Source organism: Sapajus apella, unplaced genomic scaffold (genome assembly GCF_009761245.1).
Source record: "Sapajus apella isolate SASKATOON/1434 unplaced genomic scaffold, GSC_monkey_1.0 scaffold9, whole genome shotgun sequence".
NCBI classification, from domain to species: Eukaryota; Metazoa; Chordata; class Mammalia; order Primates; family Cebidae; genus Sapajus; species Sapajus apella.
In genome coordinates this window covers 28,273,371-28,292,036 of record NW_022436949.1, presented here as the reverse complement: position 1 = coordinate 28,292,036, position 18,666 = coordinate 28,273,371, and positions in this window count along the sequence as shown.

Below are 18,666 nucleotides of genomic sequence, written 5' to 3'. Positions count from 1 at the left end.
TTTTCGTTAGCATTTCATCAAATCTTTTTTCAAGGTTCATAGTTTCTTTGCATTGGGTTAGAACATGTTCTTTTAGCTCACAGAAGTTTCTTATTAGCCACCTTCTAAAGCCTGATTCTGTCAATTCATCACACTCATTTTCCATCAGGCCTTGTTCCCTTGCTGATGGGGAATTGTGATCCCTTGTAGGAGGAGAGGCATTCTGGTTTCGGATATTTTCAGCCTTTTTGCAATGGTTTCTTCCCATATTTTTGGATTTATCCACCTTTTGTCTTTGTAGTTGCTGACCTTTAGATTGGGTCTCTGAGTGGACGTCCAGTTTGTTAATAATGAAGTTATTTCTGTTTCTTAGTTTTCCTTCTAACAGTCTGGCCTCTCTGCTGTAGGACTGCTGAGGTCCACTCCAGGCCCTGCTTGCCCGAGGATCACCTGCAGCAGCTGCAGAACAGTAAGGGTTGCTACCAGTTTCTTCTGCTATCTTTGTCCCAGAAGGATACCTGCAAAATGTCAGTCTGAGCTCTCCTTTATGAGGTGACTCTTTTGGTTTACGGGGTCAGGGAGCTCCTGGAAGAGACAGTCTGTCCTTTATAGGAGCTCAAGTGCTGAGCTGTGGGCTACGTTGTTGATTCAGAGCTGCTGTGTGATTTCCCGTGCAGTGACCCACTGTGCAGGCTGAAACAGTGGCACTGTGATTTGTGGCACATTTTTGCTGGGGAATCTCCTGGCCTGGCTCCCTGTTTCAGTCCCCTTTTTAATCATCTGAATGGGCAACTCTGCCTTCCCAGAGCTCCATTCACCAGCAAAAAGGGCATCCAGTCCCGTGTATTCTGTATTGAGAACTGCCATTCTGGGGCACTGGGAAAACAGCTGCGCCGGCCAAAAGTTGTGCTGGTTACCCATGAGGCTTCTCTGCCTGGGAATCTCCTCATCTGTGGGCAATAAAAATCCATCTGGAAATGCGGCATCCACTCATCCTCTGCGCATTCACTGGGAGCTGCAATCCTGAGCTGCTCCTCATCAGCCACCTTGGCTCTCTCTCCTTTTATTTAAGTTTCAAAATGAAGTAGTGTTGCTGACCATCCTGGGAAGTGCCAATCATATGGCTGTCTACATGAACATTGTCCCTTGGAGTTTTATGCAATTTAACAGTTAACTACGTTTTTGCCAGTAACAATATATTGTAAATACAAAAATAAAAATAAAACATACACACACACAAAAGAAAAAAATAAAAAGATAGAAAATAGGTGAATGAACAGTGTACTCAGAGAATAAAGTAGATCTCTGCAACAGGTGTTAGAATAGTTCCAAATAAATATGGAAGGATAAGTAATAATCAGTGATGGAAAAGTGCAAAAGAATAGCTACCATTGAGTGCAGGAGAAGAGAAAAATAGAATAAATGTGGCAAACTATAAGTATTCTGTTGTGGTTAGAATTTTTGAAATTAATGTAATCTACAATAGAAGTCATTAAGAGAAAAGAAAAGCAAAACCCAAAAGAATCCCACATATACAAAGAAAAGCTAAGAGCTTACTTTTTCCAAAAACACTCTGATATAGGAAATGATACTAACCAAATTTTATCATGATAAACCTAACAATTTGTGAGTTTCTAAATTGTCAAAGATTACATAGCTAATAAGTGAGGGATCTAGAAGAGAAACTTCCAGAAAAGGGGACAAGGAGAAGTTTGAAAACTGTGTCCAAGGAAATGGCGAAGCATTGAAGAAAAACAAGCTGAGAAGCAATGCATTTTATGTGCCCTTTGAAAGGACTACTTTGTGGGCAATGTGTGGAATACATTAAGGGGATATATAAGTAAGAAAATCATTTAAGAAGCTTTAACATGAGTCTTAACAAGAAATGACAAGAGCATGAACTAAGATAATCACAGTGAGACTTAGGAAATGAATTTGAAGTATCTTATTTTTTAGCTAATTATGTATCATGAGAAAGGGAGCATTAAAGAGTCTGGGTTGCTTCTCACATTCCTGGCTTGCAGGCCTTGAGCAGTATTGCCATTGATTAAGTTGAATATTATTAGAGGAATGACAGATTTAAAAGAAATATGCTGCAGTAAAGCCACCCATCAGTGACTATTAGTAGTGGCAGCAGAGATAAATGGTCCAGAAGAGAGTGGCTGTCTCTAAATCAAGAGAATTGAGTTTTCATGAAAGACCAAGAGACAGATTTACTCTACAGTATCAATTGTTTGGGGAAATAACTCACAAATGACTGTGGCAAAGATAGTATTTATTGTGTGTCCAGATTTCATTGGTTAAGAAGTTGAGTGTGAAGGAGGCTTCTATAGCAATTTCTTTTCTTAGGAATGATAAAGAAAAGACAACTTATTTAATTCAAGTTACAGGTAAGTTGTGCTTCAGACTGAAAGAGTTTCGTAATAAGTACAGTTTGTAGGTAAATGAAAAATAAGAAACAGAGATTGAAGCCACAGCAGGTGCAGTGAGAGAGTTGAACCAAGGTCTCACAATGGGTAAGAAAGTATGAATTTCCAATTAGAGCTTACAGAATAAACCTCCTACAGGAGATATGTTACGATGTGGGAATGAGGTAATGATTACGCAGTACATTAAGTATAAGTAGGAACTGGAAAATTGAAGGTTTTCAGCTATTCCCTGTGAATAAAAATGAAACAATTATAGAAAGGCATTAAAGAATATAGTTGAAATTTTAACATAACCGCTGTGGCAAACCAAATGAAAATATTAATTGGAAAAATTTGTGCATAAAACTACAGAACTTGGATGAGAGAAATTAAAGAATATATGAAAATCAAGAAACATATCTCATGTTCCTAGGTAAAGATATCAGTTTTAATAACTTATCTGATTTAGAGATTTGACATGACATCCAGCAAGAGCACAACAAGCTATTTTGTCAATATGGACACATTGATTCTAAAATTTATATGGAATGACTAAAGACTTAGACCAGCCAAGAGAATACTAAAGAAGAAAAATGTTAAAGGACTTACACTATCCAATTTCAATAATTTATTTAAAAGTACAATAATTTAGAGAGTGTGGTGTTGGTAAAACAAGACCTGTGGGTCAACACAATAAAATAGTCCAGAAATAGACACATACTAATCTAGTCAACAGATTGGTTACAAAGGATCAGAAGTAATCTAATCTACACTATCTGAAAATAAGACAGATTAGACAATCTGTCTTTTCCGAATTATGGTAGAACTACTGCATATGATTAAATGAATCTAGAAATAACCTTTACACAATTTTACAAAATGAGCTTAGAAGGAATCATAAACTTGTTATAAAGCAATAAAACGTGTAGACAAAAACATAAGAAACAATCTAAGTGGTTGTGAGTTTGACAGTACATTTTTAGCCACCAGAGGCATGATCCACAAAACAAAAAATCACAAGTTGAACTTTATTAAATTAAAAATATCTGCTCTGCAAAAGACACCATTAAGAGAATCTAAGGACAAGCCACAGATGAAATAAATATTTGCAAAAATGTGAATCTGACACCGTACTGTTATCTAAAACATAAAAAGAACACTTAAGTCTCAATAATATTGAAATTAACAATTAAATTTAAAAAAATGGCCAAAGGTCAAAAACAGGCACCTCAGCAAAGAAGATTATAGATGGAAATAAGCATGTTAAAAGATGGTCAAAATAATTTGTCGTTAGAGAATAGCAAGTTAAAAGAGCAATGAGATACTTATACATAGCTGTTAGAATATCTAAAATTAAACAAAAACAAACAGTAACAATGCCAATAGCTGAAGCAGATTCAAAACAACAAGAAAGCTCATTCATTACTGGTACTGAACAAAGTCACTTTTTAAGACAGTTTGGCGGTTTTCTTACAAAACTATAGTATTACCATAAAATCCAGAAATCATGCTTCTAAGTGTTTATTCAAATGATTTGAAAATTTATCCCACAAAAATCTTGCAAGAGAATCTTTGCTAGACTTATTCATAATCACCTAAAACTGGAAGCAACTAAGATATTTTTAAACAGGTCAGCAGATCAAACAACTGGTAAATTCTCACAAGAAAACATGATTTAGTGATAAAAGGAAATATGTTATCGACACAAAATATTAAGCGATTAAGTTTTAGAAATAGAATAGCAGTATTATCACTCTTACATACTTTGTGTGTAGCTTTATTATTCTTATTCTGTGACCCAAGTTAACTGAGAGATGTTTTCAAACTCTTCTTGTAAGAACTTACATTTTGATAAAGTACAAACTAAAAATTGATTATTAGGGAAAACATGTTTGGCAAAATTTCTTGATATATTTTGTCCTTTTTGTCTTGATTTTTCTCCGTACATTCTAGGTTTGAGTGTTTCCTGCTTCAGGGAAGAGTTTTCTTACTGCTTGGAAATGAAAGGTCCCTCAAAATAAGCTTCATTTAGGGTCTTTGTGGGTATTTTTTGGGGGGGCTGGTTAAGCACCTTACTAAAATAGGGAAGTGCTATTTGGTAAAAAAAATCCACAGACTAGCAATTGTATTAATATCCCAAGAAGATTAGATTCTGAGACTGACTCCCTGTAAGCAATACAATAAGATCAAGAATAAACTATATGGCAAACATAGGGTGCGCATAGAGAAAATGGACTGCTATTCAGGGAACAATTCTGGTGCTTTAAACGTATCTTCTAACTAAAGTAACCCAGTTTTCAGATGCAAGCTAGGTCACAGTGATATTGCAGTACTGAAAATTAAATGCAATATTTTATACTTTTCAGGTGCTTTCCAAATTTCTTAGACTCTTGTCTAACCCCTTAGCATGGAAGCCCCATCAACTAGCCACAAAATGACTAATAATAAATTTCTCAAGAGAACAATTTCAATCATATTTTATTTAATTATATTTGTATATTTATTTAATTTTAGTAAGTATAAAGCGGAAAAAGTCTTTTATATCTGAATGTGTTAGGTAATATTAATACTAGTGCATCATGACAATAGGATCCTTTTTCTGCCTCTCTAGTCAGTGTTCCCTTGCTTTTGTGTTCATGTCTTTACCAATAATTCATAAACATGTTCTTTGTCATAATCATGCGAACAATGTATAAATTTGAAATATATGATACATCATTAAAATTATTTTAGATTTTATTTTTAAAATATTCACAATTTATGTAATATATCATAATGTACTCAAACCTTTTGAGTAATCACAAATTTTTGTCTTTTTTGGGAAGGAGACTGGCTTCTCACTCCTCGTTTCTTTCTCATTATTTATTACATCAATCCATGTTGACAAACAATAACTTCTATCATAATCTCCATGCTCATGTGTTTGCAAAGGTATATGTGCACATATTTATATGCATGTCCAGTGTGTTATTTTTACTAAAATGTAATAATACCTCCAACTTTCTGCATTTGTTTTACATTTTCTCACTCAACAACAGTCTCTGCAAATGTTTCTGGTAAATCTTAAATTTATAATTTTTAACCAGGTAATGTTTTATTGATCGTTATATAAAATAATTTCATAAATTTTATTGACAAGCATTCACCTTGTTTTGCAAGTTTTTGGAACTGTAAATAGAACTACAATAAACATTTCATGCATGCTAAAATATCTTAGTTTTACATTCCTGTTCTTTCATTTGGAATAAAAAAAATTCCAAGAATGACATTGTTAGATTTTAAAAGAGTATTCCTAATGTTACCCTAAAAAATTGTTGAATTATGTTTTTTACTTCTATGTATATATATATATATTTAGGTTTATACTTAAGCTATTCTTATTAGCTTACTAATAACTAATTTCATTATTATAATTGCCACAGCTTGTAGGTCAGAATTGTTTGTGAACTAGATCTATTAATTACATGCTAACTTCAGCATTAAATTGAGTTTACAGAAGCCCTTTCTAAAGTACCAATTTTAAATTTCCCTTAACAGTCTGTTATTTTTAAAGGTAGATTTACATATCACCTGTCCAAAATCAGTATTATGTTAAATACTCAAAGAAAAAAAAGACTTTTAGAGACTCGTTTTATTAGTAACTATTCTGAATGCTGAAATGGTTTCATTCTGTGAAATGGACACCTATCTTGCCATAATGAAATACAGCTTCCTTGGCTCTTGCTTCAGAAAGTATTCATTTTTAAAAACATAATGACCATTCTTATACAGAATATGAATTATTAGGTCACCTGCCAACAACCTTCTCTCATGCTACCTAATCATCCTTCCTTTAAGCCTTATTCATATGTTATAGTTCCAAGATTTGGATCATTAATTTTTCACCCTTATGCATACATTGCATATTTTTCTACATCTTTTGGCCTTTAGACTTTCTATAAAAGTTAGATGATCTAGTTAAGTATCGCATAAGGCATTTTTAAGTTTCCAAATGTTCTGATTCCAGTACTCAAAATAAAAATTTCTCTATCAACCTGAAGTAAGCTAATCATTTTTTAGAAGTGCATAATTTATTTTTATGAATCATTACTATATTCATTGAAATAGAAAAATATCTTTTCCAACAAACCAAAGTTACTGATCTAGAAACTTCTATGTAAATACTTGAAAGAGGACACATTAAAAATGGAATAACAACTCTCTTCTTTTCCATCTTTCCCTCTCTCAGTATTGTGGTTCTCCAAAAGGTAGCTCATGACTTTCCTCTCTCTGAACACTGTCCCTGGGGGTGCATATTTTTCATTGATGTGATTACTATAGTTACTCTCATGACTTCTTGATGGTTAGCTTTTGATGCTTTAGAAATGTCTTAACTATCATTCATCTGCTCCCACAAAAGTACCAGAATAATTCCAGGAAAATTCAGTAGTCAATACCTGAAAGAAGAGTAAAGCATTAGGTTAGTGATCACATTTCTCACTACACATTCTCTAACTGTGTAGCCACAGTTAGAGCCACAAGAGGTGGCTAAAACCATCACTCAAAACCTGCTAACCTCCTAACCTGAGTTGCTAGATAGCAGAAACTGGTATAATATGACCTATGGAAAGTAAACAGCAAGCATTTTTAGAAATGGCTTCTGTTTCCTGCACTATTTTTTTTTCCTACTGAAAATCCAGTTACATATATGTTAAGTATATATCTGATAGTTTTTTGCATTGTCATCATTTTTTCTTTCCTATTTTAGTTTGTATTTTTTTGTTGTTGTTATCGTCCTATTTTTTATTGGCTAATGAGCTCTTCATTTCTGCTCAACCTATTGTTAAACTGGTTCCTTTGATTTTAATATTAGTTTTTGTACATCTCACTGCAAGAAGCCCAATGGTATTCTTTCAGAATTTTTATTTATTTCTGATAAAATTTCACATCTCATCTTGTTTTCTCAAATATATTAATCACATTTAAAGTTTTAAGCTATGTTTGATAAATTCAAAATGTATGTCACAGCTATAGATATAGATTTATGAGCCAATTTCAACTGGTATTGTTTCTCACTTGGTTCTGTTTATTGGACTGTTTATTGTTACAATGAATATTTGAAACTATGTATGAAAACTTATAGAGTCCATGAATAATGTGAACTTTCCTCAAGGAATTTTTACTAAATCACCAGACAGATGATAATTAGATTAGGGGCAAAGTACCTTAATTTTCCCTCCTAGACTTCCCAAAGCAGAAGACAATCTCTGTCTTCTAAATTTTGTATTTTTATTTTTGTATAAGTTTTGTATTTCACATTTAAAGTAATTAATACAGTTGAATTTATATCTACCATGTTTATAAAAGTTTTCTATTTATTGATCTTTTTAAAAAATTTTTTTATCTTATTTTTGACCTTTTATTTCTTGCCTTCTATGGTTTTAATTAAGCATTTTGTATGATTCAATTTTCTTGCCTCTCATCAATTTTACTTCTTTTTATAGCTTTTAATTGATTGCTCTTGACTTTAATTTACAACTGAGTCTCACTGTTAAATAACTCTATTAACTCTTTACAAGTATTGCACATAGCTTATAGTATTTCCAATTCTTTCCTTCCATCCCTTATAATATTGCTATAATTCATTTCACTTATGTATATATTATCATCACCAAATCGTTGTTACTATTAACAATGTATTGTTATTTATTATATGCAATGTTATTGTTATTTGTAAAATTATACCATACAGATTACTATTTGTGTGATCAAATCAAATGCTTTTGGTTAAACTGTGTTCCTTGGATGTGAACTTAAGAAGTTTCCCAGCATTTCCTCTCTGAGGCGAGAAGGGAAGTCTAGTTGAAGCCAAAGTTGTATAACTTACCTTCCTTTGCTGAACATAGATTTGTTGCTGAACACCTTTTGGAGTATTTCACAATGGCTGCTCTCTGTAAGATTTTTCTTACATCTTTAACATCAAAACTTCATGGAGAATATACATAAAAGTATAGGGCTTTATAAGATTGTGGCCCCAAGGAATTCTTGTTTTTACAAGATTATATACATCCGCTAGTGATTTGTCAAAGTTACCATTGAGTTCCATCAGATCCACTAATTTCTGCTCCCTGTAATCCGATTTTGCTATGATTCTCTGTATTCTAGATTTTTAGCAGGTAGTGTTCCCTGTGACTTCAATTTTCTGAGTCCATAAAAAGCTTTTGGTATTTAGTGTTCTACTTTCTTCTCGTTATAAGAACAGTAGTGATGACTTCTAGGCTCCTTTCATGTCAGAGCTGACTCCAGAAATTTTCCATACTTACTTTGCTCATTTTAGTATGAAAAACTAATATTTGTTCATAAATATATAGCACACTTTTTTTAAAATGCAATAGAAAAAAGTATACCATTTAAAAAAAAAAACTACCATTTCGAACCTCTGGATCCAAATCTTCTACATTGTTACAGTGATGCTGTGAAAAAAACAGAGCAAATTAACTAGTAGCATGCAGGCAAACAGCAGAGTAAAAATAGAAAGTAATAAAAAGTTCTATGAAGCTGAAGTCAGGTATCTGATTAAAAACAAAATAAGGCAAAAGCAAACAAACAAAACAACCCTGAAAATATTAGAGTGCTACAACAAAGTGAGAAAAATAATATAGATAACAATATTGGATTAAAAAACAATCAAAAGTAAATAAGTGTTTTTATTTGGTAGTTTTTGGAGTTAAAATACATACATGATAAAAACACAAAATAAATTTAGAACTTGTGTCAAATGGTTCTTCAAATAGATCCTCAAGATAAGAAAATATAATGCCAAGAGAAATTTACACAGTATATCTATTATATTTTTTGTTTTTAAAAAGTGTATCTCTTTTATATGATGGCTCATCATTGATTTAAAAATGAAAAACAAACTAAAAATGCAAACAATTATTTTTCTGTTAAATTCAATACATATTTACTTTAAATTTTTAACATATTTTCACCATTATTTGATAAGTTAATAATTAAGCACAAACATTCTAACACATTTCCTTTTACCTGTACTCATAACTTCTCACTTGATTGAAGACTAACAAGTGATATTGGTTAAAGCAATTAAAAATATCTCTCTTGTCACAGTATTCATATTTATATTTAAACATATGCCAGAGTATTTTGGGATCATTAATTTAATCCAGGTTTTAACAAGCATTGTATGAAAAGTAGATAATGATGAGAAATTAAGTAAAATAAAACACTCTTAAGCTATCAAAAAAAATGGCTTCTACTACTCAGCTATAGATAATTGCTACTGTAATTGCTTTTAAATAACTGACAAAAAAATCTGGATATCTTGGGTTTATAAATAAATCAATCTTTTTAACCCAATATGTGCAAAATAAGTTATATGTATTGGCTTCATTTGGATCAAAGCAGAACATTTTGAATATTAGAATACAAACTGGTGATAAATCATATTTATTAATTAAAAAATAAGTAAACATAAATAAATATAACTTTTAAATAGATAATTTGGGATTCAGAAGTAATTTCCAACCCAAGACAAAACAAGTTCAGAATTTATGAAGCAATCACTTTCAACTGTGGTGGGCATTACTGATATTTACTGACATGTCTCTCAATTTTCTTTGAATATACACAAAATCTAATTTCCCAGATACTTACATTTTTCATAGGAGTAGTCCTTGTCACTAAAACATGATTGACAGGTATGTGTATTATACACGGTCTGAGACTGTGACAGTTCACAAGTAAGTCACCGTTCTCTTTCCCTTACCATGGATAATTTTAAATGCCCATGTTTAGATAGTAAAGTAGCAAGATTGAAACAGCTTGGGGGTTGACCCCAGGGACCTACCAAAAACTGAAGAAGACTTTGAGTGAGGAAGAAAGTAACATATGTTCTGAAAAGCTGTTGATATTTTAAGCGTATTTATTATTACAGCATAAGCTACCACAGTTGGAAAAATATAGCAACAAATAAAATGATATTTGTAAGACAACTGTTTTGACCAATTCACCCACTCCACATTCTCTAACATACCATGTTATAGGAAAAAGGAATTTCTCTTATATAGGAGGAAATATTAGTCTAGCTAATTTGCAAGTAAAACCATTATGTACATCAAGAAAACGTAAAATCAAAATCAGAAAATATTTTGAAATGAGCAACAGTGAAGATAGGGAGAAGAATGAAGACATTTTTTAAGTTGAAGGTTCCATACGTGACTTTTTCATAACTATATATTGCCTATTCAAAAACCTTCCAGAGAATAAAAAGAGAAATATTTTTTGATTTTTATTTAAGACCATAATATTTTTTTTATTTATTTTACTTTAAGTTCCAGGATACACATCCAGAATATACAGATTTGTTACAGAGGTATACTGGTGATTTGCTGCACCTATCAACCTGTCGCCTATGTTTTAAGTCCTGCATGCTTTAGGTATTTGTCCCAATGCTTTCTCTCCCCTTTCCCCAGACCCCCCCAACAGGCCCTGGTGTGTGATGTTCCCCTCCCTGTATCCACGTGTTCTCATTTTTCAATTCCCACTTATGAGTAAGAACATGCAATGTTTGGTTTTCTGTTCCTGTGTTAGTTTGCTGAAAATGATGGCTTCCACCTTAATCCATGTCCCTGCAAAGGATATTATCTCATTCTATTTTATGGCTGCATAGTATTCCATGGCGTATATGTGCCACATTTTTTTTATCCAGTCTATCATTGGTGGACATTTGAGTTGGGTCCTAGTCTTTGCTATCGAAAATAGTGTCACAGTAAATATGTATGCATGTGTCTTTATAGTAGAATGATTTATAATCTTTGGCCAGTTTTCCCAGCACCATTTATTAAATAGGGAATCCTTTCGCCATTGCTTGTTTTTGTCATGTTTGTTGAAAATCAAATGGCTGTAGATGTGTGGTGTTATTTCTGAGGTCTCTTTTCTGTTCCATTGGTCTACATATCTGTTTTGGTACTAGTGCCATGCTCTTTTGGTTACTGTAGCCTTGTAGTATAGTTTGAAGTGAGGTAGTGTGATGCCTCCAGCTCTATGTGAAAATCCTCAATAAAATGCTGGCAAACCAAATCCAGCAGTATATCAAAAGTTTATCCACCATGATCAAGTCAGCTTCATCCCTGGGATGGAAGGCTGGTTCAACATATGCAAATCATAAATGTAATCTATCACATAAACATAACCAATGACAAAAAAAAAAACCATAATTATCTCAATAGATGCAGAAAAGGCCTTCAGTAAAATTCAACATTGCTTCACATTAAAAATTCTCAATAAACTGGGCATTGATGGAACATATCTCAGAATAAGAGCTATTTACAACAAGCCCACAGCCAATATCATAATGAAAGGGGAAAAGCTGAGGTATTCCCTTTGAAAACCAGCACAAGTCAAGGATGCCCTCCTCACCACTCCTATTTAACATAGTATTGGAAGTTCTGGCCAGGACAATCAGGCAAGAGAAAGAAATAAAGGGTATTCAGTTAGGAAAAGAGGAAGTCAAATTGTCTCTATTTGCAGATGACATGATTGTATATTTAGAAGATCCATTGTCTCAGCCCAAAATCTCCTTAAGATGATAAGCAACTTCAGCAAAGTCTCAGGTACATTGATACAAAATCAATGTGCAAAAATCAGAAGCCCTTCTAGACACCAACAATAGATAAGCAGGGAGTTAAATCATTAATGAACTCGCATTCACAATTGCTGCAAAGATAGTAAAATACCTAGGAATACAGCTTGCAAGGAATGTGAAGGTTTTCTTCAACGAGAACTACAAACCACTGCTCAAGGAGACAGGAGAGGATGCAAATTGAAAAACATTCCATGCTCATGGATAGGAACAATCAATATCCTGATAATGGCCATACTGTCCAAAGTAATTCAATGACATTTCTATCAAGCTACCATTGATTTTCTTCACAGAATTAGAAAAAAAAACTATTTTAAATTTCATGTGAAACTGCAAAAGAGCCCGTATAGTCAAGGCAATTCTAAGCAAGATCATAATAATCTTAAAAATAAAACTTGACAGATTACAAGAAAAAAATTATAAAGCAACTTTTCGTGCACTAATTGAGCCATTATCAAGTCAAATCTAGTGATATGTTAGACAGGAAAATATATAACAATAAAGTAGAATGTAATCTATGAGACTAGTTCATTATTTAATATAGAAATTACTTAAAATAATTTCATTGATTAATGAAAAAATGAGATTGGCAAAAGATATAGAGAGGCAGAATTGGTAGACACAGAAAAAATTACAACAATCAACATTCATTTGTATGTTTTTAAAAATTTCATAGACTAGGCAGGTAACTTTCTTTCTTCTTTTTTTTTTTTTTTTTGAGACGGAGTTTTGCTCGTTACCCAGGCTGGAGTGCAATGACACAATCTCGGCTCACCGCAACCTCTGTCTCCTGGGTTCAGTCAATTCTCCTGCCTAAGCCTCCTGAGTAGCTGGGATTACAGGCACGTGCCACCACGCCCAGCTAATTTTTTGTATTTTTAGTAGAGACAGGGTTTCACCATGTTGACCAGGATGGTCTCGATCTCTTGACCTCGTGATCCACCCACCTCGGCCTCCCAAAGTGCTGGGATTACAGGCTTGAGCCACCGCGCCCGGCACTTTCGCAAGAGTTACCTGAGAATGTGTTTAATCAATAGTGAAACATTCACTCCCATCTCCTCTTAAGCTCAAGAATAAAATTATGATGCTCAGCACTGACACTTCTATTCAGCATTGTGCTGCAGGCACTAGCCAGTGCAATATAGCATGTAAAAACAAATGTAAAGTATAAGAATTAGAAAGAAACAAATTAAACTTCCTTATTTACATATAAAATTTACACATGATCTAAGGGATTCGAAAGAGCATATACATAACACAGTCTACATTAATAAAGTTGCTTCATAAGGAATTAAAAGTAATTATCTGTTTATTATGTGCCAAGATAAGAAAAAATGAAATTTGAATTAATATTCACACTAGCAGGAAAAACATCAAATTTATTATCATCAATCTAATTGAAAACTAATAAAAGCCCTCTACACTGAAAATTATAGAACATTTTTGAGAGAGATAAAACAAGACCTAAATAAATGAAAGAATATTCTAAGATCATAAATTAGAAAGCTCAATATTCTAAAGTTGTCAATTGTCCACAGATAGATCTCAATATATATTGCCCCTCAGGTTGTATGTGTATGTATAAACATACGTGTGTGCATGTATATATTAATTAAATTGAAAGCTGATTCTAAAATCCTATGAAAATGCAAAGTGATTTTTTTTTTCTGGGCTAAATAAGGTAACCTTGAAGAAAATTAGTTACAGCTAAAGATTAATGCCATAAGTTAATAAGATCTATTATAAGTTAATTAAGACAGAACAGCAATGGTGTAAGAACAGAAAACATGAGCAGTACACTAGTAGTCATCTTCCACATAAAAGGTAACTCGTTTTATGACAAATGCAACACAGCAAGAAAGGAGAATCTTTTCAATAAATAGTGCCATGTCCCCTGGAATAAACACTTTATGAGACCTGGCCAGTTACCTGTACAAAAAATCAGCATCAGATGGATGGTTAATATAATTATGACAAATAAAAGCTTGAGAAAATATCATGAAACACCTGCAAGATTTTGGAATAGACAAAGATTGAAGAAACAAAACATACAGTACCTAAATGTGTGTGTGTGTGTGTTTGACATTGTGTTAAAATTATGAACATCTAATCATCAAAAGATAACATTAGGAAAGTACATAGGCAACCCTAAGACTGGAAAAGGTATATGAAATATTTTCATATTTAACAAAAGACTTGATTTAGAATTACATAAAATTTTTACAAAAATTAGAAGATAAAAATTTGACAATTTTGGAATGATTAAATTATAAAAAGAATATCAAAATTGCAAATAAACATGGATAAATAGCATCTTCAGTCATCAAGAGAATACAAATTAAAATGACAATAAGATTGCACACTCACCAGAATGGCTAAAATGAAAATGATAAAAAATGCCAAGTGCTGAAGAGAATGTTGAACAACTGTTTTTCTCATACACGGATATTTGTACTGAGTATAAATTGTTACAATCACTTTAGAATTCTGTTAGGCAATGGTGCGTTTTCTATGACCCAACAGTATTACTCCTAGGTATATACTCGATAGAAATATATAAATATGTTCTTCAAAAAGGATACACTATAATGGGGATATCAGCACTACTTAAAACAACTTTCAACTGAAAACTACATAAATGTATGCCAGTAGTAGAATGGATAAATAAGGCATGCTATATTCCCAGAATTGAATACTATTCAGCAATGAGAATGAACAATCCACAACTATATACAGCCATATGGATGAATACCATCAACATAATTTCTAGCAGAAAAAGCCAGACTCCGTGAGAATATACTGGTTGTTCCTAATTTATCCAAGTATAAAATTGTAATTGATGCATTTAGAAATGAAGATACATATAACATTTAGAAATAAAGAAACTTTGAGTGCAAGTGGTAATTGGAAGGAAGTGGCACAAGAATAGTTTTTCAGGTGCTGGTAATATTCTGTTTCTTACTCTGGATACTAGGTTACATGGTGTTTGGAAGCAGCCCTCTGTGGGCCTGTTGAACTGTGCACATCTTTCAGACTGTTTTAAAATTGCAAGACCTGAGAGCATTTTTTAAGGATTGTTTATGCAAGTGGCAATTCTGAGAGGTGATATCATATCTCTTTCTGCACAAAGAACATTATTGCTTACTGCTTTCAATGAAAGTGACAGAAATTAAGCTCATATTTCTCTTATACTGATGCAATTAAGTCCCCATGCAGATTACAACTATGCTGATACTCTGATTATTATTTATTCTGTGAGTAATATAGTTTTTTGTCTCTGACCAAAAAGCCTGGATCTTCTGTTGGCATCCATTGACTGTATCAGATGAATTTATTGGCTTATAAATAGGGTAAAGTCAATCCCTTCACACTTTTTATTAGACAGATGGGATACTGATAGAGATACAACCTTCAGGAATAGAGCCAATTAATGAGATTTAAGGGAAGTCCTTGAGATTAGTGGTAGATATATTGAACAGATTATATAGGATTTGTACAACAAATAGCTCTCGACTGTGCAGCTTTTTAATAATGGGGAATAGCAGGTAGTAGGCTCAAAAACACCTTTCCTGTAGGCATGTGGATCTCACCAGTTCAGCTGTCAGCCCCATTGTGACAATTAGCAATAAATTTCTTCTGGGGTTGAAGGAAGGTTCTACCAACTGCAGACAATATGACAATATTTACAGAGATATATACTTACAGTGAGCATGATCTGAGACAAATGCATGACTGCTATAACCACATCATTACAGCATTGGCTAATTCACCTGGATCATGCAGGTTTGAGGCATATAATGCTCAAGAGGGAGAAATGACAGCAAGTGAACAGCCCTACTGCTCATTTCCTCTTATCTTTTTTTTTTTTTTTGCCAACCTTAAATCTATTTTGAGATAATAATAAAACCTCTCCAAGTTTTCAGCAGTGAGTCCTGGCTGCTATAAGGGAGCTATGGTTCATACAAGGAGAGTTTTATAAGACTGAAAACCTCTCATGGGAAACAATACATGGATAACTGACTGGTATTTAGACTCTACTGTTTCAGGCCTTTTCTCTAATGCTAGTGAATGTGACCTCTCTGTATGCATATGTGTATGTGTGTGTACCCAGATCCTAGTCTGTTTCTTTACCCTGACTTTATTTACTCTAAAGGAAAATATGTACATAGTCTCCTTGTTTCCAGTGGGGACAAAGCCATACTTGACATGGGTATTCTGGCAACTTTCCAGGGAAGAGGATGGAAGACACACATTTTCATGACTTTGCTGGAATTAAGTGTCCAAATTACTATTTTAGCTGGTCCCATAGAAGAAAGGAGCACTAAAAATTTTTTAAATAGGCCTTGGAAGGCATCCATGGTGAGGGAATAAATGTTAAATTGACTATTGTTTAAGCCCCCATAGTTGATATTACTACATGTCTCCCACTCAAGAATTGTGTACAGAGATAGGAAGACATGTAATTTACTCTACAACCTGACCTCCTATCCTCTCCCAGGTAGCCCAGGAAAAATAGTATATGATCACAGGAGGCTGAAAACAATATTTTAGCTTGAAAATTAACTGCAGTCATGATACTCAGATAAGCTATTTCCCGGAGCAATGGTTTCACCTGTCTGATCTAACCTTGTGTTAACACAAGGTTAGATCAGACCTTTGCAGCATCTCAGATTTATACTAAAAAGTAAAAGTCACCCCTTTGGAGGAAAATTTCTCTCTCACTTCACTGACTTAAGTAAAACTGCTTGCTTAATGAGGCTTTCTACTCACAGAGATTTCACTAAATGCCTGTACCTGGTTCACTGATTGCTTTGCTATGCTGAAATATAATAGTGTGCATTGTACTGCTTTGGAAAACCATCTGTCCAAAATCGGCACAAGCTATACACAACCAAAGCCAATATGGTCTATCTGTTCAGTTGGCAGAGCTCAAGAAAGTACCCATAACCTAGCCAACGCTTCCCTTGATGAACTTGGCGACATTTTTATTATCTCAGGCTGTTGCCTACACTCTAGCTGTCTATACCACCACTTGGGAGACTAGATAATGGAAGATTAAAGAAACTTCTCTTTGGAGCTGTAAACTGTCAGGGAATAAAGTCTTTACTGCCAACCAGAAAGTCTGATTTACTAATGCAGATGCCCATGGTAAGGATATGTGCCCTGATGCAACCAATTGGAATCAAGTCACCCCTCCCAACTAAAGAAATTTCTAGTGTGAAAATTCTAAACAACACTTGCAACAATAACACATTTATCCTGAGGGCACCATATGTGTCAAGATGATTGAACTCTTTTTATGTGGAAGCCTGGCAGAAAGTTATCTGCTACTCAAACTGTAATGTATTGTGCATGGTTGTGGTCATAAGAGAATTTCACGTTTTTAAGAAATGCTGATTCTATTCTATTGGTTTACAACTGTAGAATCTTTCCAATAGGAGGTGACTCCAAGTTACTTGATGAAGTTCACTGGAGTGATAACTGACTTATGATTTATGCACAATCTGTAGGAATTTATTGCTAGAATAGGGATTAGTAAATGTAGTGGGAATTTTTCCCTGACGTTAGCTTAAAGTATCAATAACACCACCTTGTTTTTGGAAGATAATCATGTGAGGTTCAAGTTACTAGACATAGTGGATTTGTTGATAGAATTGCCCTATCCTTTCTCCTTGCAGACCTTGGCAAAGTCAGTGCAATAAGCAATGAATCCTGAAATAGTTGGAATATTGCTTTGGGACAAATGGAAATTCAAAACAGAGATTTAAGAAGAAAGCCTCCTAGTTTTCTAAGGTAGACTCAATGATTTATGGTTTTTTTTTCCCACCTGGATAGGCATGAAATATTGGAAGTATGGTTAAGAAAAACACTATATGTTAGCGTTATGTTCTTTCTTAGAGTCCTGTTGATAAGAATGCCAGCTAAATCTTGTATAAAACAAGTTGAAAGGATTTGGGTTCCGCCTCTATATGTCACATTTTTTAGAATAGTTGATAGAATAGCATACTAACATGAAAATGTTCCAGAGGTCAATAAATTGTGTGGCCTAAGAGAGATTGTTGAGAGGAAGTCCACCATCAATTATGCTCATATAGATCTTGCTATGTAATTAGGATTATTAGATCCTGAACCTTGGTCATTTTTTTTTTCTGGACTGTTTATGCAGTTTGGGATTTGGAGAGGGAAAGAAATGCCTCTCTCTGCAAAGAGAGTAGGCTTGTTTCCTGCCTGCGTTTACATCAGTGTGTTTTTTTATACTTGGAGTTCCTCTTCTGTGGAATAATCTACCACACAAACCAGCATCAGTTGGCCCTGTGGGATTTAGAGTTCAGGAAACAAGAACTATACTGATATGATTTCTTTGTTTCTGATCCAGGAACCTGGTATTTTCTGTCAATATCCATACAAATGTGGCTGACTCACATATTAGCATTTAAAAAGGGCAAAGTCAATTCCCTGGCACATGTCTTTTTTCAGTGCAGTGTTTTAAATATGTTTTAAGGTTTTCAGCCTCCCAGAAAAGTAGCAGAGGAAAGCAGTAGTGGGTTTGAGATTTTATGGCTGATTCTATCTCAGGAATTCACCTTGTATCTGTATTAAATTCTGTACAATTTTTTTACAGAGTGAAGCCTCAATTTC